We start from the raw sequence: 27,689 nt of genomic DNA, 5'->3' as shown, positions 1-27,689 counted from the left end.
CTTAAAAGTATACGTATTTCTTAGCTCTCACAAGAGAGCCTAGGATTAGTAACACCCTTGTGACAACAGCACACTCTGTGCCCAGATCTTGGTTACTAAATACAATTATCCGGTTAAAGGAATTGAGGTTCCTTGGAGAAATGATTGATTATAGGGCTGAGCATGAAAAAATATAAGATAAGAAGCCTGGAGTTTCTTGTAGTGCCAGAAAGTAAGAAAGGATAAACAAACCAGCAAACAAAAAAACATAGGAGCCAGAGAGAGAAAGTCAAATACTGAATGGCATCACTTATATGTGGAATCTAGGGGGGGCGGGTGGGAGTCAAACTCATAGAAAAATTGGTGCACTCTAAATAAAGTCTATGATTTAGTAAAAAACAAACAACAACAACAACAAAAAACCCTTTGACTAAGCAGTATCACTCCTAAGTACTTACCCTGTGGGAACAATTATGACATATGTCAGTGGTTCTCAAACTTTAGCATGCAACAGAATCACCTGGAATGACTCCCACTCTCAGAATCTTATTTAAATCTCTTGCACATCTGGGGTGGGGAAAAGATGGAGAGTTTGCCTGTATAAGTGGTTCCCACTGCTGCTGCTGCCACTGGTCTTCAAACCACAGGTTGAGAAGCACTGACATATGCAGACATTGACTACAAGGATATTCATTGTTGTAATTATCTCTTAGATTATATACTTTTTCTTTATTGTCTTTTTCTTATGAATGTCTTCTAATATTTTAGAAAATGTTTTTGAAAGTTTCAAATGCTTCTATAATATGTATGTGTTGCTTTTGTAATAAGAAAAATATAATTTTAAGTTAAAAGACAGCTCTTTTTCACATGATATGCTTAATACTGATATGAGATATTATAATAAGGGCAGATTGGTGCACAAGAAATGCTACCGGTGATTGCATTTTAAGACTTAATATTCAATCTATTAAAGTAAAAAATTGAAGAGTTTAAGTTTTCCCTTAAGCTTAAAGTCAACCTATAAATAATGTTATTATAGTTACTAGTATATCTAGTAACATTTAACAGTCACTTCCAAGAGAACTTTGATTAATATTATTACATTTTCCTAAATATTCTGCCCCATTTACAAACCTGACTAAAGTCTTTTTAAAAATCTTAAACTTCTCTTACAAATGTATTGTAATATATTCTATTTTTACATATTTTAAATAAATGTTCAATAAGCAAAACTTTCCCAGAAACTTGGACATTGTATGTAAATCTATTAAATTAGACTTTAAAAATATAGAGTATCTCAAGATCTTTAAACATTATAATATTGTTTACAAACTTAGCCCAAAACCCATACTTTTCAACTTAAAATTCCAAGTCTAAAATCAGTGATTTAGTTACATGTTTTACATTTTACTCCAAAGGCTAAGCTTTGAGAATTTCAAAATGTCAAGTTCTTTTAAATATGACAATCATTTTAAATGCCAAAAAAGGAAGATCATTCCTAAACCTAACATAAATAATCAGTTCTGTGGATCTAATTTATGTTTTTATATATGTACTATTATGAGCTGAATTATGTCACCCCCAAATTTATATGTTGATCTAACCCCCAGTATTTCAAAATGTAATCTTATTTGAAGATGGTGTCTTTACAGAGGTGATTAAGTTAAATGGGGGAAGGGAGGGGTGATATAATAAGAAGGCAGAGAGAATGCTCTTTGAAGACCAAGTTGACTTTCACAAGTTGGGGAAGTGTTCATAGGGATCTAGTCAATTTGGCTCAGTGGATAGAGCATTGGCCTGCAGACCGAAGGGTCCCGGGTTCGATTCTGGTAAAGGGCACGTACCTCAGTTGTAGGCTCCTCCCTGGCCAGGATCTGGTTAGTGCACATGCAGGAGGCAACCCATCAACATGTTTCTCTCACATCAATATTTCTCTCTCTTTCCTTCTCTCTTCCACTCTCTTTAAGAATCAATGGAAAAATATCCTCGGGTGAGGATAAAAAACAAACAAAAAACCCCACCACATTTCTTTGGGATAAGTGACAGTGTCTAGTAGAGTCCACTGTTAGCATGTTCATAATCCCTGAGTAACTGGGCAAGAGAGTTAGTTTCTCTGGCCATTAGTTGCCTTATTTATAAAATGAGGATAATAATTTTAGCAAACTGTGCATCTCTCCAACTCACCCCTTATCACTGTAGAACTCACTATTCCCGAGGACTTAAGAATTTAAGCACCTTCAACTCTTTGCTTGAGGGCTTTTGGTGGCTCCCAGAAATAGCCTTCAGCTAATAACTAATGGGAGTTAGAGGGCAGACCCCCAGCTAGCTCACCCAACCTCTGAGATGTGCTCTATGCCGTTTCCCAGAAACCCCCATGGATTGAGCCTCAGTTGCCCCCAGTAGTAATCTGCTCATCAATGTACCCTTTATTGGCTTCCTTTCCTTCTCTGTTTCACTTCCCCACTTCCCTAAGGATCCTTCCCAGAATTACCTCCCAAAGAAACTACATGCACTCAAATTCTTGATTCAAGGTCGGCATCTCAGAGAATCCAATCTAAGACAGTAAGGTACCATTTATAAATTGAGAAAACTAAACTTGGATTTGTTGGGGAGAGGATAGTTTCCTATGTGTAGTGGACTTGGAGTCAGAAAACATGAATTGTAATTAGATGAATAAACTTAGAAAATGAACTTCTTTGGCCCTGGCCAGGTGGCTCAGTTAGTTGGAGCATCATCCCACACACCAGTAAAGGCCAAGGGGTAGATTCCTGGTCAGGGCACGTACCTAGGTTGTGGGTTCCATCCCTAGTGTGGCCCATACAGTTGGCAACTGATTGATGTTTCTCTCTTACATCAATGTTTCCCTCTTTCTCTCTCCCCTTCCTCTCCCTCTAAAACCAATAAAAACATATCCTCAGATGAGGATTTATAAAAGAGAGAAAATGAACTTCTTTGAATTTCAATATCCTGCTTTGCAAAAAAGAGATAATTGATAATTAAATGGGATAGCCATGCCAAAGTGTCCAGTACATAGTAGATACTCAAGAAATACTAATTATCTTCTTCATTCATATCCTCATGTTATTAATACATAGTTGGAAAGACAGTGCAATGCCAAAGAGAGATCAAAGTCTTTCTGTCAGTCTGGCTTAAAAATGACTCCAATTCTGGCCTCAGCATATGATCAGGACCAGGTACTCGATTAAAAAAAAAAAAAAAGTAGCTTTTCCCCTTCTGCCAAAACTAGGAGTATAAAGGCCTTTGTAATAAAGAAATGAGATTTTTACCCTGACAAACATATGTCCAGATGGTTATGATGTAATCAGGATTATAATGTGGATTTAAAATATTGTGTACCATTGCTCCCACCCATCACTCTTAACCCCCTCTCCAATTAAAAGCTCAATTATGTTAAAATTATAGGAAATTTATATATAAAATATTGGAACATAAATCTATTGTAGTCAATTAGGACAAATTTGAATCTTAGCCTCCATAGGTCAGTCTTTTGAAACAGATTTGTCAAGTAACTTGCATCTGAATGGTCAGTCAACTGTATTTGATCATGTGGAACCAGTCATAGCCATATTGTGCACACAAGCATGCACACACATAGACACACAAGTACTCATTACTTATTTAGCATGTGCATGATTGTTACTCAGTTTTTGTCTGTCACTTTAGCGCCAAAGAATCAAAGAACTTTGGCCAAAACTTAATTGTATTGGTTACTTATCCCCACTGGGGACAGAAATATTATTAATCCTGAATTTTAAAATGGTCCAATTACTGAGATTTGTGATTCTCCCCTTAATTTTTGTAGTGAATTCTCAACACTTAAGGCCCTCTCCAATGTAAATCCTTTTGTGAAGACTTCTTTCACTCCCCAGGTAGGTGGCTACCATCCTCAGACCTAGAGGACTTTATTACTGTTGATACAGTCTTTCTTACCTGTGAGGTTGTAATTTATGGGCTTCTTTTGAAACAGTAAGTCCTTTCAGTGTTATATTCATATCTGGGTTTGTTTTTTTTTTTTTTTTTTTTGGTGTTTTAATTTATTTATTTTTATTGTTGATGGTATTACAGATGTCTCCCCATTTCTCCTTTTCTCCTTCTATACACCTCCATCCCATCCCAGGCCTTCACCACACTATTGTCTGTGTCCATGGGCTATACATACACTGAGTGGCCAGATTATTATTATCTCTGAACGCATAATAATCTGGCCACTCAGTGTGTGTATATATATATTAGAGGACCGGTGCATAAATTCGTGCATGGGTGGGGTCCAGCCAGCCTGGCCAGGGGGAGGGGACATGGGCAGTTGGCCGGCCTGCCTGCTGATCAAACTCCTGGTTGAGGGGACAATTTGCATATTAGCCTTTTATGATATAGGATATACACTGAGTGGCCAGATTATTATGCGTTCAGAGATCATAATAATCTGGCCACTCAGTGTATATACATATAAATTCTTTGTTTAACCTCTTCCCTTCCCCCTCCCCTCTGAGAACTGTCATTCTGTTCCATGCATCCATGCCTCTGGATCTATTTTGTTCTTAGTTTATTTTGTTCATTAGATTCCACATATAAATGAGATCATGTGATATTTATCTTTCTTTGGCTTATTTTGCTTAGCATAATAATATCCAGGTCCATCCAAGCTGTTGCAAAGGGTAAGAGAGCTTTCTTTTTAAGGATTGTATTCATGTCTTAGTTCACTTTTGTCTCTCAAGTGCTGTTATAGTGTCTGGTATACAGTAAGTGTGCAATAACAGTTTGTGATTAAGACAAACATTCTCCTATGCTCTTTTATGGTCTTCTCAATTTTCTAGCAAGGGAGAATCTTATTGAGACTATTCACTTTACAAAATCCTCATGTTTAAGGATTTTGGTATTGGAACTTTTGTTTTTCTTAATAAAATAAAAAAGAGAAACAACACGATATTCACTGGTAAAACTTGCTGATGGCCAGTGTCTAAAATTAGCCAAGTATCAACTTTGTACAGTGTCTCCTACTTTCTGGCTAGTGTTTAGCCACTCCAGAGGTCGACCAGATGCTTATGCACCAATCTGGGTGCATGCATGCTCTTAACACTTTCTAAAGTTAAGCTAGACATCGGGCATGAGAAGCTGTGGTTTTTTTCTTGTAATTTTCCTAAGGCTGGCCATCTCAAGATATGTGTCCTGTTTGTTATGTTTTCACAAACTCATATGATTTGGAATTTGAAGGCAAACTGTGGCTGAATTACCTCATCAGAGATGAAGACTGTAATGATAAATATGAGAGTCTATTGAGCAGAATCGTGTGGTGAAAATGTGTGGGCGAATGCAATTCTGATACCTAGCAGTCCTGTTACAGTGCAAGCCATTTAACAGTCACAAATGACTTACCCATAATGCAGCCAGCATTCCCAGAGTAGTCCATTTCCATTCCTAAAGGGAAGTACAAAGGATAAGTTAGCTCCTACAAGGAAGAGAACAGAGATAACTCCTTAAACACTTTTCTTAAAACCCTTAACTTGACTGCCTCCATCTCAGGTAAGCTGTGTAATTTGTTGACTTTAATGCTGATGATTTGCATTCACGCAGTAAGAACACATAATTACTTTACACATATTCTCTTTAAAACACTGCTGCTGTGAAATAAAAGAATAGTTAATCGCATTTTGCTCATATTCCTATGCAGCAATCATAAGTTATTGAGTTAGATTTACCTGGAAAGTACAGTGATTTAATAATATTCAAGACTGATAAAAATAACTACAAAATAATGCAGTTCATTTTCTTGACAAACATTCTAGAAATTCTGAATCATGAACTAAAATACAAATTAAATACCCTCGTTTGCATGCTGCTGCCACTTTCAGAACTGAGATTTGGATAGTCTCAGTGGCGGAAGTGCTTCACTCATCCTTTGGCGTTTTAGAAATCGCCAGAAGATATCTAGAGCCAAGTCAGTCCAGTGAAGACAGTGGACAGCCTCACTGCCCAACAGAGGATGGGGTAAAAAACAGAACAGTGATTTATTTTTATTTATACATTCTAATTTGGCTTTCTGAAAATTTATGTGTCTAGAAATGTTTTAAAATATAGCACTATCACTAAAAAAATAATAATAATATAGCCTCTCAAGATGCATATGTTAAGTCAGTATTTAAATATGAAGGTTTGGGTACATTTTCTTTTAAGAATCCCTGACCTTCTAGCTCTTGCTTACCCTGCCACCACCAATGATAATTTTCTCCCAATGCTCCTGTACCCATGAAAGAATTACTGGCTTTGCATATCCTTGTTAGTGCTCCCTGCTCTAAGAAGACAGTGCACCCTCTGTCTTGCCTAATTAACTACTTATTTCTCACATCACACTCTGCATGGCTATCTAGTAGGGACTCAGAGGCCAACTAAGGAATGGACCTGCCAAGAAGGTGTCTAGGATGCCAATCTATACGGGGCAACACACATTACTGGGTGATCGAACATTTCTGAACATAAAATTATAATTGCCCAAATTCCTCTTCCTAATAATAATGAATGCCCTAAAAAAAAAAAATGAATGCCCTAATAATAAAATACTCATATGAAGCCCAATCAGTGCCCCACACTGTTCTAGATACATTAACTATATTAACTTCTTTAAAAATCCCAGCACCCTTATGATGTAGGTACTAGTATTACTCCCATTTTATAGGTAAGGAAACTGAAACGCAGAGATTTTAAATAACTGTCCAAAGTCCACAGCTAGGAAGTGGCAAAGCTGTTATCTCATACTAGAGGCCTGGTGCATGAATTCATGCCCATCGGGCTAGGCCGGCAGTGGGGAGGGGCCCAGGTGGTTGGCTGGCTGGCCCTGCCCCTGGTCGGGGTGTTGGGGGGCTGATCAGGGCCCACATCAGGCTGGTTGGCTGCTGCAGTGCACATCATAGCCACCGGTCATTTCACCGTCCTGGTTGCTGGGCTTTTATATATATGGTGGAAAGGTAGGTATTAGGACAAATACTTCAGAGGCCTCTTAGAAAAGTCCTTGAGATCCCCCACCCCCAGGTTTACGCTCCAGATACATAAAATGTTCATTGGACACCTTAATAAGGACTGGTCAGGGATTTTGCTTGGCTGAGTGTGTAAAGTCTGGGCCCAGAACTGCATGTGTTAGACAAGGAGGGGAGTGTGAGGGTCCTTCTCTGTCTTTCCCCCAGGCAGCTCTCCACCTGTCCTCCAAATAAATGTGAACAAATGATCCAAGAATCCAAGTTTGAAGGGGCAAGTGTATTAGCCTGCTCAAGGTGTTAAATTATTAGCCTGCATGCAGAGCCTATACATCTTTGTCAGCGGCTGCTCAGGTTGAGTATATTTTAACGGAATGGGGCTCCTAAAGTAATTTTAAAAGAGAAAGAAAAGAAAGAGGGTAGAAGGCTTAGAGTAAAAGTGATGCAGTCGCTAACATCCTGTTCTGAAGATAGGACAGGGTCCGGCTCCCTAATCCCACGAAAACTCCTGCCAAGAGACTGTGTCATGGACTTTATTTGCACGTTTTGTTTTGTTGGGAAAGAACCAGGGCTGTTACTTTATTGTCTTATGCCACAGGGTTGCTGCTGAAGCACTGGAATATTTTCCCTCTTTCAGTAATTTGTAAGTTCTTCACATGGAGATTCTCTCAGAAGTTTGTATGCTTGTAGCTAAGCCATCATTAGGCAAGAGAATATAGATATGGAATCTATTGTTCAGAAGAGCCTGTCTAGCCTGCACTCAAGCACTTGACTCATGGACATCCATCAGCAGACTTTCAGAGATGCACCAAGAAATGTGCTACATCAGGTTGTCTGCCATCAATCTCGGTTCCTTTCAATTATCCTGCTTTTTTGCATAAAAAAAGCACTTTATTTTCTCTTTCTTTCTTTTTTTGATCTTAAAGGGGGAGAGAGAGAAACATCAATGTGAGAGAGAAACATTGATCAGCTGCCTCCCTTATGTGCTCTGATAGGAATCAAACCTGCAACCTTTTGGTGCATGTGACAATGCCCAACCAACTGAGCCACACCTATTTCTTAAGGTTCTGTTTCTGTTCACAAAACAATCATGAATACCAGTTGACTTTTTAATATATCCTATGGCATACATTTCCAAGCTTCTGTCAAAGGCACTACCATGTTTTCTTTGTTCTCAAGCTTAACTTTGATCCCTAACCAGACAAATGTTTGTTGCTCCCATCAATGTCAAGTTATGCATAGATGAGGTTACCAATTAGGTAGTATGATTTCAGGCAGGTCAGGTAAGGGTTTCAGTCCCCAGATATGTCTCATCTGCACTTGCACAGCCTGCTATTTCATTATTAGCATTTCTTCCTTCAGTTTCAGATTTTGATGCTGTTAAGGGTTGCTCCTTCCCTAAGAGATATGCCTTTAAAAATGATAAAAATTTGCATTTCAGTGTGAAGAATTCTTCCAAGAGCAGGTAAAATAGATCAAGATCCAGTGAAAATGAGGGCCTTGAGGTAAATGAAAAAGGGGAGTGTGTGTGTCTGTGTGCGTGTTTATGTGGCATCAGATTTTCTAAAACAATACAAAACCAAACCAATTTATTTTCCAACCTACACAAATTCAAGGACGATTATTTTCAGGAAAAGAATTCATGTAAACCAAGGTAAACCATATTGCTCTGTTATTTATGTTTAGAGGGAGGAGTGTTCAGCAGAGAGCTGTGATCTGTTATCTGTCTGTGTCTAGTAATCAGACAGCCTGTATTGTCAAGGATTATATTGAATTTCAAATATTCTGCCACATTTTCCCTACAAATACACTCAGACCTATGGAACCATGGGTCCAGATGTCCAGATTGTTGGCCTAGAATATGTGGAAAAATGCCAAGCCTACACCTAGGATAACCCTTGTAGCTGGATTACGTCCTAAGGAAGGCACACCATAAGTAGAAGTGTGCCTGGTGATTCTGGAGTCAGAGTAAAAGAAATGTTATCTCCGAGAATACAGTCCAACTTCTGTCTTTTATTCTCTGCTTTCTCTCCTAGAAAAGAGTTCTATGAACCTTGTACCATGCTGTTTCCTAAAATCAAATTCCTTTGTCTTTTGCCTTTATCAAGAATCATGTTCCTGAAAAGCCTGAGAGTCATTCCTATGCTGTAATCAATATTGTTCCCAGTCAGGGCACATGCCTGGAGTTGCAGGCTCGATCCCTAGTAGGGGACATGCAGGAGGCAATGATTGATGTTTCTCTCTCATTTATGTTTCTCTCTCTCCTTTCTCCCTTCTTCTCTTTGAAAATCTACTTAAATTAAAAAAAACCACCAGTCTCTCCTTCCTGAAACTTTGCTGGGTTTACTCTATCTATAATTCACAATAGGTATAACATTTTGCATTCACAAAGGCAGGTGTGCAAAGATGTGATTTTTTAAAGCCAAGCTTAATGTACCTTGTAAGTGCCCATTTACACCAGGTAGGCAAAAACTTAATCTTACCAATTCAAAGTCATTAACTCACTTCCAGTTAAAAAATGTATCTTTCTATGCCCACTGAATCAATCCTAAAGTTTCTCTACATTTCTGTCTTTGTCCCTGGATGTTATAAACATTTCAAGGTGGCTGACTTATTCTGACTTCTTGTCCTGGGATCAGCTGAGGGCCTTCTGGCCCACCTGCTACACCGTGTCCTCTTTGACCATCACTGAGGTAGAGCGGATGTCACCTGGTCTTGGGCATCTATTTCTGGCCCTGCTACATCTGCTGCATTTGGTTATTGAGATGCCGGCCTGGATCCCAGATGGCATTCTGCATCACCTAAGCCCAAGAGAAAGAGATTTCTATGCTCCTCCTTGGGGGTTGGGGAATTCTTAGCCCCATCAATGACTTTTCCACATCACACTGGGGTGCTCACATTGATGCCTATATCTCAAGGGCCTCCCTCAGCTTCTGTTAGACTTGGCTATCTTCTCCAAAGCCAGCAGTTCCCCAGGCTACACTGAGAAGCCAGGCAATGTGCCTTCCCTTCTGGGACATAGGGTCTCCATCAATAATCCTTCTTCAGTTGTGGATTCATCCTAAGGCACCAACCAGGAATTCCTGACCCCCTATGCTCCTGCCTGCTTTGGATGAACCTTTGTGTCTTGGTGGCAGGAGAGTGCTCCTCTTAGATCATTGCTCATAGTTCCTTCTCTACGGTTCATGACATAAGTTCTCTACTATGACCATTTGGAGCTTAAAACCTTTTTTTTCCCAAAAAAATTCCAGCTCATGTTGTAGAAAGACTTGTATTAGAGCTATTTCAGCTATTTTGAAAAATGTTTGATTTGGTGTTGGGAATTCAGTAATAATTACTTTGTTTCTGGCTCATTTTGACTTCCCCTGGGGGTGGTACCTATGGAAGAGAGTTTTGGTTTCCTTGGGGGTTTCCAGTAGGCAAAACTTCCCCTTTCCTCCTCACCTTCATGTCTTTTTCCAACATTCATTTCCATAAAATAGACCATTTTGTCATCCTTTTTGCATGCATTGCTTTCTACATGTATTAAATTTTCAAGGTCACCTAATTTACGGATTGTAACCCTGTGAAAGACAAACTACACTGGGTGATTAAGGAGATTATTTGATTCAGACCATTGCACTAGGAGAGCATTCATTAATGAAGACGGTCTCAAGAACAGGAAGAAAACCAGGGATTTATAGAGACAAGTAAACGAGCCTTATGGGATTAAAGTATAGGGTGGAGGGCAGGATGGTCCTTTGTGCTCAGCCATTTTAGAGCATAAAGGGTGGCGCATTAAAGTTCAACATTGTCAGTCCCTCTTTTTGTTTCAGAAGAATAACATTCTTCTTCATTCTATCAAATTACTCAGAAGGTTTAAAAAACACCTTTTACATTCTTATAGTAAAGCAGATAAATGTAAACATAAGCTCTTTGAAAATCTTATTAATAAACCTATCAATCCTTAGCTAGCTCTGACCATGGTAAATAAAATTCCTTTTCCACGAGCTTTCTATATCCATTCAGGGTTTGTCCTACAGGATTTGTCCTACCAGTCATTCTACCTTAGATAAAAATTGCTATATTTTTCATTAGCAAAAACACATCCTGTAGATGTTGCATGCAAAGTTGTACCTCCCTGCTACGACTGCTCCTGGTAGAGTCTCTCTCACACCCACGACTTGAGCGCAGTAATTCCCATCTCACTGAGAAAACTAAGAGGAAGATCAGTGTGAACTGTCACACACCAATACTTTTTAACAGACAAGCTGAGCTCCATGAATATACACCTCATAACTTCCTATAGCCATACACAATCTCAAAGTGATAAAAATGAACATGTTCATTGACTCAAATATATACTGAGTCCCTGTAATAGATAATACCAGAGGCAAAAGTACATGAACTTAAAATCATGCTTATATACTAATGTTTCAGTATTTCATCTTATTCTATATAATAAAAGCCTAATATGCTAGGTAACCAGTCATCCGGTCATCCATTCAACCAATCAAAGTGTAATATGCTAAGGCTGCTCAACCGCTCGCTGGGGCAGACAGTTAGACCAGTCGCTATGACGTGCACTGACCAGCAGGGGGCATACGCCTCAACTGGTAGGTTAGCTTGCTGCTGGGGTCCGGCTGATCAGGACTGAGCGAGATGGGCCAGACATACCCTGGAGCCCTCCTGCCGTCCCTCCCTGGCTGGCCAACCTCCCACGTTCCTCCTTGGCCCCAATCATGCACCAGTGGGGTCCCTGGTCCTGGCCTGCATCCTCTTGCAATCCAGAACCCCTCAGAGGATGTCGGAGAGCCAGTTTCAGCCTGATCCCATAGGCCAAGCCGAGGGACCCCACTGGTGCACAAATTTGTGCACCAAGCCTCTAGTGTTTAAATAACCAATTAAAATGTTAACTCTAGTGTAAATCTAAGGTTTTAAGTTTCCTAAAGATCTTAGAAATTGTCTTTCTGCTGTCATACTATAAAACATTATTATTAAAATAAAGTTTGTTATTATAATAACTTCATTTGGTTAAACACAAATTTATATTTTTAATAATTTTAGACATCATCTTAAACATATTATCTTAATCAATCAGTAAACCTGTATTAGTTCATGCAGAGCATTCCTAAATAGAATAAAAACCTATGTATGTATTATTCTTAACCCTAATAAATCAGAGACACATTATGTTTTTATTAAACCAAAAATATTAACTAGTCTTGCTGCCAAAGCTTCATCTAAATTATGTGAATTTGACTTTCTAAAACATATCCAAATTAGTTTCTATAAACATAATTTTTAAGTCTAGCACACAGAGAGTATTTAAGATTCAATTTCCTTAATTTCTGGGAATTATAGAAATATTCAATTTATGTAAGTGCTAATTTATCATTAAACCATCAGAATAGAACTCCTTTAAGAAATTTTATAATCTAATTTAGTAATACCATCTTGAGGTAAAGAAATATTACACACTCATACAATGAGAGGCAAAGCCTTTCCAAATTAGATTCATAATCATGGGGGCATGGAGAGACCTTATAACTTCAATTCTAAAATTACAGCCTTGCATCAAGCATAAACACCTAATTACAAAACTCATTGATCCACTTCAAAGAGCTGTTCTCTTCACAGTGAGTCTGAATCTTTCATTTATTTGAACTTGATATAGGCAGGCAGACAAGTAAACAGAAAAGATTACTACGTGAGCCAGATACTCTGTTGTCTCACACTGCAGAGAAAGATCTCTGTAAACCCTTCACAGAGATCACTGATTGATCAGACCTTGAAATCAAAAGAAGCCAGAACCAGAAACCAAGTGAATACTAAGGAGGAAGCAAAGGAAAATCTTTGCCATGCTGCCAATAGGCAAGGTTCAGAGCAGGCATGCGTAGTCAGACTCATTGCTGGGGCCCCAGACCTCAGTCAGGAATGAAGCTTAATGAGCTCCCAGCACCTCGTGTCCTGGGTAAAGGATCTGAAATAGGGTGTGAGCTCATTTAAGATACTGCACCTGAACTGTGAAAGACAAATGCACTATATAATCAAGGAGATGGTTGTATTTAGGCTATTGCCACAAGGATAACACTCATTAATGAGGAACATCTCAAAGATGAGCCAGGAAATCTGGGGTTTATAGAGATAAGTAAATGAAGAGTCATGATGGACAGGAAGTCTTATATTTTCATGGGAGAGAATATCCTTAGCTTGGAATATGCAAGGACAATGTGGTCCTTTGTAGTCAGCCACTCCCAGAGTGTAAAGCAGTGGGGAAATTTCTTGACTGTCAAAGCGCAGGACTCGAACAAAGTTCAGGAATGTCACCCTCTCACTTCTAGTAGATCTCAACTGGTATGGGGGTTTCCGGATATGGGAAGGTATGAGAAGTCAGAACTGTATAATTTGGAAATCTTATTCAGGTGATTTTTATTACTTTACCTCCCAAGTAAAAATCTCTTATACTGTAATTTCCTTAAGGTCAGCAGTAATATGGCATATACCTTTGTGACATTGGGGGAAGTTATTTAATTTATCTCAGAAACTCTCTTCTACTCAGAAAAATTAAGGGGTTGTAGACAGGTACAATGATGTTCATTGCATATCATACCTAATAAAATGGTAATATGCAAATTACCATCACTCTGCTACGCCCACGATTGGGCCGGCTGGAGGCGCGGGGGGCGGGACTCAGGGTGGCCGATTGGCTGGTGGTAGGAGCAGGGGGCGGGGACTCGCGAGCGGGCGCTGCTTAGGCCGGAACTGCGGAAGACGCTGGTGGCGGTACTCGGGGTGGCCCATTGCGTGGCTGCTGGCACCAGTTTTCCGCCAGCAGCAGTTTTCCTCTGGCCACCCGCCCGATCGGAGCGCCTCCCTATCGGAGTTCCTCTCGGGGTGGCAGATCGTGCTGGCAGGAGGCACTCTGATAGGCGGGTGGCCAGAGGAAAACTGCTGCTGGCGGATAACTGGTGCCAGCAGCCAGGTGAAGGAAAAGTCTATTGCACGAAACTTCGTGCAATGGGCTCCTAGTTTGTCCATAAAAAGCAAAAGACTGGAAATGTATGTCAGTGGGAAATGAATAAATAAAATGCTTTCTATTCACACAATGGGATATAACAGGGCAGTTTAAATACATTAATTTGACTTACATACATCATCACAAATAGATCTTAAATTTATAATGTTAAAGAAAGAAAAGTAGAGAATGATACAAGCAGTGCATCACTATATAAATGTAAACTCATAATACAGAAATAATACTATATATACTGAATGCATATATGTATATAAATACATATATATGCTAGTCTCGAGCCACACATGGCTATTGAGTACTTGGAAAGCAGTTAATCCAAGTTGAGATATGCCATAAGTATGAACTACACGCTGATTTTAAAGAGTTGGTATTAAGATAGGAAGTAAAAATATACCATTAACACTGTTTTGATGTTGATTACTTGTTGAAATTATATTTTATATATATTTCATAATTTAAAATATCCTAATATATAAAAACCCTGGGTCCGTCACATCTGCAATGACCTGCAAGCTTGACCAACCCTAAGTTAGTCCTGCAGTCAGCACTGGGTTGCCATGGTGACCCAGCACTGACTGCTATGGCTGCAGGCACGGTGACCCAGCATTGACTGCTGAGGGGGCTGCGAATCAGACCCAGAGAGAGGCCTGAAGAAAGAAGCAGGATCTGATCTGTAGCCCCTGTGGCAGCTGTTGATCAGCACATGCCTCTCTCTTTAGCTCTGGGCCTGGTCAGCAGCCGTGCCTCCATTTCTCTCTAGGCCTCCATTGGGGCTGCTGATCAGCCCTGCCTTTCTGATCAGGCCCCATTGATAGGCCCAGAAACGCTGACTGGCATAGAAACTGACCAATCAGAACCAAATCTGAGTCAACTGTGAGGAACCAATGGCTGCCTAGGAGGCGGAGCTTTTGACACTGACTGGCATAGAAACCGACCAATCAGCACCAAATTGGCCGGCAGAGGAGGGCAGTTGGGGGTGAGATCAGGCGGGCAGGGGAGGGCAGTTGGGGGCCATCAGGCCAGCAGGGGAGGACAGTTGGGGGTGAGATCAAGCCAGCAGGGGAGAGCAATTGGAGGTGAGATCAGGCTGGCAGGGGAGGGCAGTTGGAGGTAAGATCAGGCCAGCAGGGGTGGGCAATTGGGGGTGAGTGGGCCAGCAGGGGAGGGCAATTGGGGGTGATTTGGCCAGCAGGGGAGAAGTTAGGTGTTAATCAGGATGGCAGGGGAGCGATTAGGGGCAATCAGGCAGGCAGGCAGGCAGGCAGGCGAGCAGTTAGGAGCCAGCAGTCCCGGATTGTGAGAGGGATGTCTGACTGCCGGTTTAGGCCTGATCCCTGAGGCAGTCAGACATCCCCCGAGGGGCCCCAGATTGGAGAGGGTGCAGGCTGGGCTGATGGACACCCCCCCTCCAGTGCACAAATTTTGTACACATGCCTCTAGTATTATTAAAATTAAATCAACCAGTTTTGTTTTACTTTTTAAAGTGTGGCTATTAGACATTTAAAGCTTACATATGTGGCTCACACTGTATTTCTAGTGGACACTGCTATAGAGTTTTACATCTCAGACCCAGCCTACTGTTTACTCATAGGGGAAAGGGAAGAAGGTAGTACTTGAGATGATATTTGTTTCAGTAAAATTTAAAAAGTATTAATGAAATATAGACAAAACACAAATTATATTTGTTTCATTAAATTTAAGTATATAAAAGAAATATAGACTAAGAAAAAAATGTTGACAGTTGCTAATTCTGAATAATAAGAGTAGAGATAATTGTTATATCAAGTTGTATCTTTCTAATTCCCCAAGAGAAAAAAAAATGAGTTTTTGGACTAAACAGTCTGCAAAACTTGCATAGCCTTCATTTCCATATTTGACTAGATAAAATGAATTGTGCCCTGGAGTTTATTGAAAACTAACTATGTTGCCTTAGATAAGTCACCCACTTTTTCTGTCTCATTTTTCTTTTCTATAGAATGAGTGGTTGTGGAGGATCTTCGAGATCTCTTCAGCTCTCAAAGAAACCTGATTTGTCCTTTATGTATCATTTCATGGTCCTAGTATGGCAAATGTGTAATAAATTATTGTGGAAAGCTTGCATTTATCAGAACAAATGTTTCTAGTAGCAGCCATGACATTGACATACCATACTCCATTAGTCTGGTGGGTTTGTTTTGGAAATTTGTTATAACTTTTACTTAATCATGATGAAAATTTTTTTTTCATTTATTTTTCTTTATCTATAAATAAATTTGCTTTCAACTTGCAGCAGGAAAATGCAGTACAGCTTAAGAACATTGGGAAGGGTCATCTCTTTACTCTCCATGACATAGTATGGTATGGATAAATATTTGAGGGAAAAAGTAAAATTGACATACATACTGACTAAGAAATAAAGGACTAAATAGTATTATTGTCTATTATTGTTTTTAAATTCTCTTTCAAAATGTAAGTAGATTCTCTTCATATGCAATAATTATTTTTCTTTACAATTTGTCTTGTTCAAATCTAATAATTGTAGCTTCATACCTAAATAGGAGAGAGAAAAAATGGCTCCTTACTTCTGTTGCTTTTTTGGCCTTATGTTTTCTAAGTGATCATTTTATCTTGTTTTTATTTCTTCTTTTCTATTTAATGAGTATTGTTTCCTACTCAAAGATATTCAAATATGAAAGCTAGACAAGAGTAAAAAATTTAGATAAAGCTTATCTTCTAATAATTTTTATCAAAATATGTTGAAAGTAGACTACACAGTAAGATATGGAATCTATGCTTTCTAGGCAGATCATGTAGACAGCAAAGAATAATCTCTTGTTAAGAGCTCTAAAACTAATTAATCATCTTAATAGAAAATCAAATTCTAGTTTTTCACAAAGATAATATTTGGCAGTAAGGAAATTTTTCTTATGGATAAATCCATTAAAACTGAAGCAACTATAAAGAAATCTCAGCACATATTATTGCTTCATTTTAGATTCATGTATTATAAACCAAGGGAAATAAAGGTATTTTTTTCTGTAAACCTTCTACACCTTTTTGTATCTATGCATGGTTTATCTTTCCTATCTTTTTCAGGTTTTAAATTCTGGAACAATCAGATTCTTTAAGACAAAACTCTTTTTATCTTGATAAACAAAAACACAGTGCATTACTTTGCCTCCATAGTCAAACTTCTATGCCACCATTGTCCTCAGGATAGATTTATCAAAATAGCTAACTTTTAGTCACAGAGAAAACTGGGAGGTAAATAAGTAAGAATATCATATATAAGCATTTTAGTAGGTTAGCAAAGTTCATGCATACCATATAACACAACTTTCTACAGCCACTTCCCTTCTACACATTCTTACAGTAAAAAAACTAGGCATGTTTGTTAATGGACCCAGAAACATAGATATCCCACACCATGTAAACATAGAATCAAGGGTATGCACACTTAAAATTATGCTTAATCATCTAATTATCTAGGTGTCCAGTGATTAGTCATTAATTAACTCAATTTAATTTTAGTCCAAGCTTTTAAATTACGTAGGGTCTTGGATTATGCTCAAACTGATATATTATAAAATATTATTACTGATGATATAAAAACCATTTTAGAACTAAGGCTCAAATTAATCGAACACAAATGAATATTTTCAAAGTCTTAAGTACTATGTAGGAGTATCATTATTTTTTTTCTTGATAGATAATCCAATATAAAACATTTATAAAGTTTAGATTAATTACTTTCCTTATGAGAAAACAAACTTTAATCTTGTATGTACTCTTGTATACAAAATGCACTCTTGTATTCCATGCTGATTAAATTTTGGGGGAAACACAGCTGATTTTTTTCTCTCTTAAATCTGCATATTAAACTAAAGATTTACCTTAATTGCATGAATTTGTGTTCTTATATCAACTATTCTTTTTTTTTTTAAATATATTTTTATTGATTTTTTACAGAGAGGAAGAGAGAGGGATAGAGAGTTAGAAACATTGATGAGAGAGAAACATAAATCAGCTGCCTTCTGCACACCTCCCACTGGAGATGTGCCCGCAACCAAGGCACATGCCCTTGACCGGAATCGAACCTGGGACCTTTCAGTCCGCAGGCTGACGCTCTATCCACCGAGCCAAACCGGTTTCGGCTATATCAACTATTCTTAAGACGATTGTACCTATAAATTTGTGTTTCTTAAAAGTCCAATACATTTTAAATTTTACAAGTTCAATTTTCTAATTTTCTTTGTATTTTGGAAATATTATCTCTATGAATCAATATTGAGCAAAGCTCCTTTAATTCATTATAATTTAATTCGTTAAACTCTTTGGAGGCAGGAAAACATTTGATATTCAAGAACAAGAATTAAAGGCCTTCCTGAATTATAGACTTACACATAAAAGAGAACTTACAGTTTCAGCCACAGTTCAAAGTAAACACAGAAACATAAAAATTCATTGTCCAGATCTCAAAGAAGTTTTCTTTTCCTCAGTGGACACAATATTATTAATTGATTTGAGCTCACAGATAGACAAACTACTAATGAATTAGACTCTATGTTGTTTCTCATATAACAGTGAAAAGAGCTGTATCATCCATCCAATTTGTACTTCAAGCATTTTGTTTAACATAGTTCTCTGCCCACCCCCCCGGTGTTTTTTGTAAACTAGTAGTTAGAGCTAGATATTTAATTAGATTTAATTTTCACTTATTGGTAAGAATTTTTCATAAATTAAATTGTGTACTCCCATCAGGGTGTACTGTTTGTCTCTCTATATATATTTGGTTCTAAAATTGACCAGTGGGTTCAGATGTTGTCAGCCTGAAACTTTCATTATTAAGCTTCATTTCAGCTATTAATCTAATTATTTTAGGTCGATGATCAATGCCTACATACATTATTTCATTAAGAATTGCAAAGTGGTAATGCTCTATCATACCTTCATGATTTATTAGCTGGAATGCTTCTATTAACAACATTTTTTTAAATAAGGGTGTGACATAATAAAAATTGGGCTTTAGGAGAATAAATCTGATATTGATATGAAAAATGGGTAGGAAGGTGAGATACTGGGGACAGAGGCAGAATTCAGAATTCCCATGGGTTGTCTCTGAGAGGTAATGGGTGATCTGCAGAAGGTCAAAATGGGAAAGAGGAAAATGACATAAAATGCACGATGTGAAACTGGAGCTGGCAACTGCTGACCTGTGAGAAAGGAGCAAAGGACCTGGTGTCTGGGGAAATGTTGGTGCCACTAACAGGAACAGAAAGGACTAGAGGTTTGGAGGAGAGGAGAGATGATGGATATTATTGTGTCTGTTTTCATCTCTTTGTTAATAGACGCCTTCTCTCCCTGCTGCATTTTCTGTGGCTCTAGGGAGTCTGATTTTTAAGAGCTTCACAGTGATTGTCAATTCCCCCAGAGACCTCCTTCATGATCTAATATTTCTCACCATCTGGACGTGGAAAGATTTCTCCTGACATCTAACTAGAATTTTTATTCTCTACTTTTTCCTTTCTGAGCTGCAAACACAATCATTTCAAGGGTTTATGGCAAGGCATTTTGATCTTTTCAAGTTTAAGGGACCACTGTGATGACTCAGCTAATTTGGAATTCAGAAGGTTGTCTCTGAGGGTCTTTTAAATACATAAACAAGGGCATTTTATTCCATTTCATTGCCCCTACTTAACCTTTTTTCCTACCCCCTGAAAAGATTCTTCTCCCTCTTGCATTCTTCAATTACTGAGCTGTCACTTCCAAGACTGGCCTCCTGTTTGAGTAATAGGGACAGTATTTTGTTCTGTGGGTCTTTGCCCATAAATCACTCTCCCACTTTCTAATCATATAAGTTCCTGTTCTTTTAACTTCCTTGAGTTAATCTATTTTGTTCTGGCACCAATGTGCCCAAGCTTGAATTCAGGATTCCAGAGCAAACTTATCAAGGACACTTAAAAAGAGATTTTTCTCTTCTTGCTCCATTTAGTCACCATTCCATGGGCCTCTGTGGCATTGCCTGCCAATTCACTAATTCCTTAATGCTTATCAATGTTCTTCCCTGATACTAGGAGAGTCACGTTTAACCTAAGAGCATAGAATTCAGAAATGAAGAATTTTTTTACTTCTGCTTTATTCTGGTTGTACTATTGCTTGGTTGGGCCATGAAGTTCAGAGAAACTTATGTTTCAGTTATATCAAAAAATAAATAACAAACCTTTTCTTAAACACTTTATAAAAAATTGAAGTTTTTAAAGTAGAACTTTTAAAAATTACAATAGGAGAGTTAGATACATAAACTAATCTTATGTAGAGACTTCCTTGAAAAGTTAAAAAACACACACACAATTTTGCCTCGGCTGGTGTGGCTCAGTAGATAGAGTGTTAGTCTAATCACCGAAGGGTCATGGGTTAGATTCCAGGTCAAGGGCATGTACCCAAGTGTGGGAGGCAATCAGGCAACCAACTGATGTATCTCATATTGAAGTTTCTTTCTTTCTCTCCTTCACTCCCTTCCACTCTCTCTAAAAATCAATGAAAAAAAATTTCCTCAGGTAAGGATTAACAACAACAACAACAAAAACACCTTATTTAATAATGAGTCTGGGGATACCCAGCTTCCACTTCTAATATGCTTAAAGAAAAAAATCCAAACACAGAGCAGAGTAAGAGTATCACATAATGCCAATGAATGGAATTTTTTAAAAATTAAAGGATGGAGCTTGAGATGAATTGATGCCTACTTTCCCTGGGACATGTCTCTTCTGTGGAGAAAAAGCATCAACAGCTTGGAAGATGCAGTTTATGTTCTAGTACAGCCAGTGCAGGACTTTATCCTCGGTGCCACCAGAGAAAGACAGTCACTGAGAAAGAAGGCTTTTATATTTGGAGCTGATACAGGGCTCAGAAGCGACTGAGGCTTATGCCACATATTTCATATTCCTCAAACTCTGAAGAAACAGCATATCACAATACCCATCTTTTGGAGAACTTGAAAATAGACGGAGTGGCCTCTGGAAAAAAATGTGGTAACCCCTTCTATGGCAGGCTGTCTAAGAGAGCCTAGACTATCTATAGCAGTTTACAGATAAAAGCTCAACTCATGGGACATCTAATGTAGCAGCTGGCCCCACTTGGTCTCTAGAATGGAGATGGGACACTGTGTTCTCTACTTCAAGTATGGGAAAATAAACATGTTAGAATGAGTCAGACCATGGAATGAAAATTGAGTCAGGTTTTCTGCATCCCAAGCCCGGTGAGGTCACCGCAGAGGTGACAGGGCTGATTTACAGGCCATCATGCTGTGCAGCACTCTGGGTGTTAAAGCAGGTGGCTTTGCTGATGTGTGGTTGAGTTCATTATAATTGATGAGCTGTTAATATTTTGCATGTCGTCCCCAAGAAAGCACTCCTTGCCAAGCTAAAATAAAAAAAGAAAGAATTGATTCTTGACGTGAGAGAAACCCCTGAATTTTTCAGTTCCACTCATTCAAAACGATATTTGAGCATTATTATAGGCCTCAGAACTTCTACTTGGTGATATATTTCCATGTAGTTCTCAATTTAGCTAAGCCCTCCAGAGTTGATTGGCCCAGTTAATTAGAAGCAGTTCTTTGGTTGGTGGGCGATTCATTGTCTGCCTGATATGTGTTAGTAACTTGCAAACATCAAGAACAAAGTAATCTTTCTGGAAATGTGTGCTGGCTGGCTCATTTTATTCTCACAAAATCTGAAGTCCAACAGGGTCATATCTGGATTAAGGAGCTCCAAGCAAATCAATTGAGTGATATGACTCGCCCCATATTTAAACCCCAGTGAAATCGGGTTGAAGTGAATATCCCTGGTGGCTGATAAGGAGAAAATACACCTCATGAAGACAGTATATGAAAGAGGAGGTAGCATGCTGTGCAACGGATAGTCCTAGCTCCATCTTGTTGCTGGGAGCTGGGGAGGTAGGGAAACAGAGAGCCATTTTTCTCTCACCTAGTGTGTGTATGTCACTCAAATCTCCACCTGATAGTCCCACAGACGCCAAGGTTATTTCCCTGATTTGCCATTGAAACCTCATCCTAAAAGTACAGCCAAACTCCTGTTCTACGGGTAAGAAACCTTCAATAGCTCCGAATGCCTCCATCTTGAAATGAACTTTCCAACTTAATCAGTGACTGATAATTTATGATTTCACTTCTTGTCCCACTTGCTTTACCTGAGACAGTAAACCCTAAGAAGCTTAATCTTAAACTCACAAACCCCTTTCTTCCTTTATTCTCAACAACATAAATGAATTAAAGAAATGAGATGATAATGTGCATATTTCATTCAGATTATGATCTTGTGGCGAGGTTAAGAATGCTGGTGTGGGATATATATCTCACAATCCTAAAAAAGAAAAAAATGGAATTAGTGACTCGAGCACTACCTTTGCTATTCAGAATGTAACTGGACAAAGAGTCCCATGATTAAATGGAAGGCCATCCAGAACGTGTCATGACCTGCTCAGCAAAACAGTCTGAAAAAAATAGTCTGGCCCCAGCGGGTACCTGTTAAAAGATCACCTTGAATCCGAAAATGCCAGATATTTGCTAAGTCCATAACTCATGAGTAATGAACTGCAGAGACAATTAGCTAAATTCATCTAATTTGTTGAAATTCACAGCTAGGATTTTAATTTACAAGTCGAGTGGCTGCAGCTGTTATGCCTTTCAGTATATATGAAACCTCTAACATGATAGCTCCTTGTAACAATTTTAATAGCAATGAGTTGAAGCAAAATTTCTGCACCTTCAGTGGGCCTAAGTGTTTCATGCTCCATATTGTACTAGTAAAAGATCCAGGCAAAAAAAAAAAAAAATACACATTAAAAAAAAATGAATCTTCTAGACCTCTAGATAAACCTTCAATCCCTCCAAAGTGGTCATGTCAGACCATGTTGGATTTGAATGTAGGCACTCGGTTAGGTTGCTAGTAAGTGAGGTTGCATCATTGGGTCATAAATTGTCCAGGGTGTAAAGTGACAAGCTCTCCCAGGTTCAGCCAATGAAACCTAAGAAGAGGCAGTCTTTTTTCAAAATTGGCTCACTTATTTTAGTGCCTGTTTTTGCCTTTTTCCATAATTCCTGTGCAAGTTACAGAAATCAAACAAGTAATCACTGTTTTAAGAAAAGAGACAAGGCAAATCATATCTTTTCATTACATTAAATATAAGAGGGAGATTCTTTGTGTTATAAGAAATCAAGATATAATTATTGCTATTCTTTGTTTTAAGTCATTTTGAACAACTCTCAAAACTTTGCTTGGAGGAATTTTTAAAGTTTTTCTCCCTTTGCAAATTTTTAATAAAATAAATGAAAGAGTTAAGGTTTTGATGGCTGTACCCACAAAATCATAAGATAATTCATGGTTGGTATTTGTGCATCATCTGCTTATATTTTTTGTTTATGGTGTGATTGGGGGGGGTATTTGTTTTTGTTTATTTGAGTGTTTAGATTTATATTTGTATAACTACACAGGTACACAAAGAATCAGACCAGTAAACCATGAAAAAAACACACGTGTTTCCTACCCTGTTCCATGTGTTGTATAGGCACTTAAGTTAATTTGGCCACAAAGCCATTAGGTTTTTCAAAAATAGATAGTGATTACCTATCCTGAAATGCCAGATATTTGCTAAGTCCATGACTCATGAGTTAGGACTAATGGTTAGGAATAGGTGAGCACTATATGATTTTTCCACAACAAACTTCTTAGCAGATAATTCGTAAAATTAAAACAAGTGTCAGACCAAATTCTGACACACAGATCATCATTTATTAGCAAACAAGCACATAACAATTCATGGACAGCATAGTAAGTATGGTGACCAAGAACTGTTCCAATTTCAGCATCCAAGTCCCTGGTCCAGGAAACCTCTCATCATAAGTACATCAAGACCTTTGGTCACCTTAGATAGCCTCTCTTCTTTTAGCTGTCCTAGCCACACTCTGAATAAAATATTTACATGAGGCTGATGAAAGATTTCTGAAGCAAGGTGCAGTCAAGCTTACAGCTGACATATTGGGGGGCACAACCCTCTGGACTCTTAGCTGGACACAGACTGATGTAGGAATGCAGCCTCAGGTGCCATTAGTAAGAATAAATTTGAAGAATATTCTAGATTCCTATACCCTTCTCCTGTAAAAGTGGAGAATCTCTAAAATATTGTATCCTATCCATAAATCTTGAAAGTCATCCATCTCATCATGGAAAACTCATTTCTGGCACCTATTATGTAAATTGATTAGCCATTACTTTGACCAAAGAAACCCCACTTTAAGACTCGTTATTCAATTTTGAAACAGCCTCAAAAGTTGATCACAGGAACAGTTGTAGCAGAGTTTGGGTTTCTGGTTACATGTTTTCTGGATAAACAGCAAGGATAAAGCTAACACTACTCATTTGTATGACACTGTATATGATCAAATACTTTAGAGCAGTGGTCGGCAAACTGCGGCTCGCGAGCCACATGTGGCTCTTTGGCCCCTTGAGTGTGGCTCTCCCACAAAATACCACGTACCCTAATTAAGTTAATAACAATGTACCTACCTATATAGTTTAAGTTTAAAAAATCTGGCTCTCAAAAGAAATTTCAATTGTTGTAATGTTGGTATTTGGCTCTGTTGAGTTTGCCGACCACTGCTTTAGAGTAATTGACACTTATCAAAATACTTTATGCCTCAAGAAAATTGAAGGAGACCCATAGACTGAGAAACTTGAGAAAGGGTGCTTTCTAAGGACAGGAGATCTGAAGAACTATTTGCTACCAACATTTTTTAGAACATCAAGGTGGTCCCTGTAACAATATCAAACTTCAACATAAAGAAAGTGAAAACTCTTTCCCTGGAAATTACAAGATTAAAGTAAATCCAGGCCATTCTAGAAAAAAGTTGACATACCAGAAAAAAAGTGTTGGAAAATAGGGCTTGAATTCTAGGCCTCTCCATACCTCTTGGCAAGATCTTGAAATTGGCATGGGAGCAGAACTGAGCCAAGTCACCTCACTCTTTTTGAATTTTTGTCACTTTTGTTGTAAAGAGTAGTTGATCGTTAAGACTCTTCTAGCTCTTAAAAGTGTATAACGTCTAGAGTATAATTCTAAGTATTTGAATTTTTCACTCTAAGTTTGAAGGAGACAATTCGCTTTTCTTGTGTTTTGCCAGCATTAAGTAGACATTTGACTGACCTCAATGCTGCTAGTTCTCCAACACCACCTTTTGACTCCACTAGAAATGGTAGGTGGCTTCTCTGAGGCAGAGAACATAGCGATGAACACGTGGTGTTTTGTAGATGCGATGGTCAGCATCTTTCACGTGTCTGTGTCCTTTTGACTCCTAGGACCAGTGAGTACAACTTAGCCCTCAAAAGAGTTTCACACAAACATTCTGAGGATGTGTTTGCTACATAGTCAAAGACAATGCCCCAAATAGTCATTCTCTAGGAATGTAGATCTTACAGCTTTGGCATTAAATTTCTCTAAATGGAATTTGCTGTACAGATAAAGCACAAAACAGAGAAAGCTTTGACTCTGAGGACATTTCCTTTGATAAAGCACACTCAGAAAAAGTCTATGGGGATAATATTATTTAGCCCTTGTTTATGTGAGAGCAATGATTTTTTTACAATGCAAGGCGCAGATATCCAGACCAACTCTCTAGAATGCTTCAGCTGCTCTCTCAAACTGATGTGCTGCCTTAGTCTGACATCTAAATCAAGTGTGACTGTACACTTCAGGGCACAAATTAAAGGACTGGCACCAGACTACAGCAGTTAGACCGCCAGAGAATCGATACAGGCCATTTAAGCAACAGGACTGACTGACTATGTTTCATTTTTGACACTCAAGTTTATGCTTATTGAGAAAGGGAGCTTTAACTCCACAGCAGCAATAAAGTCATTAGGAAGTGTCAGTTGGAGTTGAGGTGCACGTTAAATAAAGATCACCAGTGCTGAGACACAGTCTTCACAGACTCTCCAGCACAGTATCAGGGTGGGAAAGCAGTCGAAGCCGTTTGGGGGAGAGTGGGCTCTGAGAACAATTTCTCTCTCCTAGAGACTTGTCACAGGAAAGAATGTATCAGGAAAGAATGTCATTGAGTCTAGAAGACGTTCCTTTTTCTCTAGAAACCACTAACAAAATCAAATGCCAAGTAAAGCCTTTAAGTGGATGTGCTCAATTTGATCTGAAAACTAAGTCTTGGGATGAAATTCTCATTAGGCATCTGGGATCCTATGTTGGACAAACAGATACACAAAGCAGGTTATTGTAAAGAAGCATCATCTCTCCCTCAGAGCACATTCTCCAAAAGCAATGCTTTACAACAAAATGTAAAGACAACAGGTTGATAACCCATGGTGAGAGAGTGATAGATGGAGGCAGAGGAAGCAAAATGCTGGTGAGCAGGACCTGGAAAAATGTCCTCTATAAAATGTACTTGTGCTCTCTCTGATCAATGGCTCAGCTCGGCCCCCAGGCCAAGCGCCCTGTCCCTGTCCTCACTTTTCCTGGTACATCTTTTTGATCTATATATGGATCAGGATCACTGCAGAGGAGACTGGCTGGTGCCACAGATGAGCCTGGCCCAACATAGTCCCTGTTCTAGTGTTGCTATTTCTCCTATCTACTATGGCCCAGCAGATTCAACCAAGAATCCAGAAAGCTTTGATTTCAGCTCCGCTCAGGGTCAAAATAAGTAAAATGCCCCCTTCTGAGTAGGAAATCTTTTAAAATGTCATTGGTTAATTTTTAAGCAATAACTCTAAAATGTGACCCAAATTATCTTTTGTGCTCTATCCTTACTGGGTGGGATTCTTTATCTGTCCCTTTCCGGCCAGTTGTGCCTTTTTTCATAACTCCTATTATTAATTATATTAAAACATAGCTTATGTTTATTCATACCTCCTATTATTAATTATATTAAAACATAGCTTACAGGGGAGAACATAAGAACTTACAAATCTATCTGTCTCGTAGATTTCTTCATGTAGCTCATGTAATGGGTCTTAGTACTCTGGCAGGATCTGCAACTTGGGGCCCACTGTGCCTTCTGTTATCATGATTTCCTAAAACAAAATAGCAAGCTGACTTATTAGGACAAAGACAAGTAGTTTCACCACCCAGATTGTATTCCTACGGCCAGGCGATTATCCAGAATCCACTAGGTGTGCACAGGTGGCCTGGAGGACGTGCAAGCTGAGCTCGGGCCCTGGCCTTACTACTGAAGAACAATGTGAAGCCCTCCTCTGGTGGTGGTGTATCTGAAAACTTTGAAATATTTAACTGTCTCCAATAATTAATTGACCTGGCACATATCCTTGTTCAATAAAAAAGTACTGGATTTTAATGAAAAAGAATGAAGCCATTTACTAAAATGTTAATACATGTAAAGCACTTGGAAGAGAGCCTGGCCCATTCTAAGTGCATGCTGATTATTCTCCATCTGACCCCTCAGCAACCTCCCTCTTTTCACTATTCATTCTCTCATCTTTTTTTTCCCCTCCAGCTCCCTTCCCAGAAAATGGGACCTCCTTCTGTAAAGAACTACATCACCCAGGTTCCCTTTCCAGCCAGCTTTGGCTTGGGGCCAGCCAAATGAAGGAAGGAAGCATCAGGGAACCAAAAGGTAGGAAGAGAGAGATGACAGGAAATTTTCTTCCTGCGACCTTCTGCTTAGTTCTCCTACAGTAACCCAG

General features: G+C 38.7%; 1 long non-coding RNA gene across 2 annotated transcripts in view; it reads right to left on the bottom strand.

Moving 5' to 3' along the window:
* The window catches only part of LOC114233274 (uncharacterized), a 99,320-nt gene that overhangs the window by 30,124 nt on the left and 41,507 nt on the right, over positions 1 to 27,689 (bottom strand). The window contains exons 1-2 of one of the 2 annotated variants that reach the window (XR_008556845.1): positions 25,183 to 25,324; positions 5,374 to 5,415 (exon numbers count right to left, since the gene is read on the bottom strand). This is a non-coding gene — a long non-coding RNA (uncharacterized LOC114233274). Of the gene's footprint in view, positions 1 to 5,373; positions 5,416 to 25,182; positions 25,325 to 27,689 lie in introns of those variants that run through there. The other variant, XR_003619422.2, reaches the window with a different exon arrangement.

This window comes from Eptesicus fuscus, chromosome 8 (genome assembly GCF_027574615.1).
Source record: "Eptesicus fuscus isolate TK198812 chromosome 8, DD_ASM_mEF_20220401, whole genome shotgun sequence".
Lineage (NCBI taxonomy): Eukaryota > Metazoa > Chordata > Mammalia > Chiroptera > Vespertilionidae > Eptesicus > Eptesicus fuscus.
The sequence above is the reverse complement of the archived record's forward strand: the minus strand, read 5'-3'. Positions and strand labels throughout refer to the sequence as shown.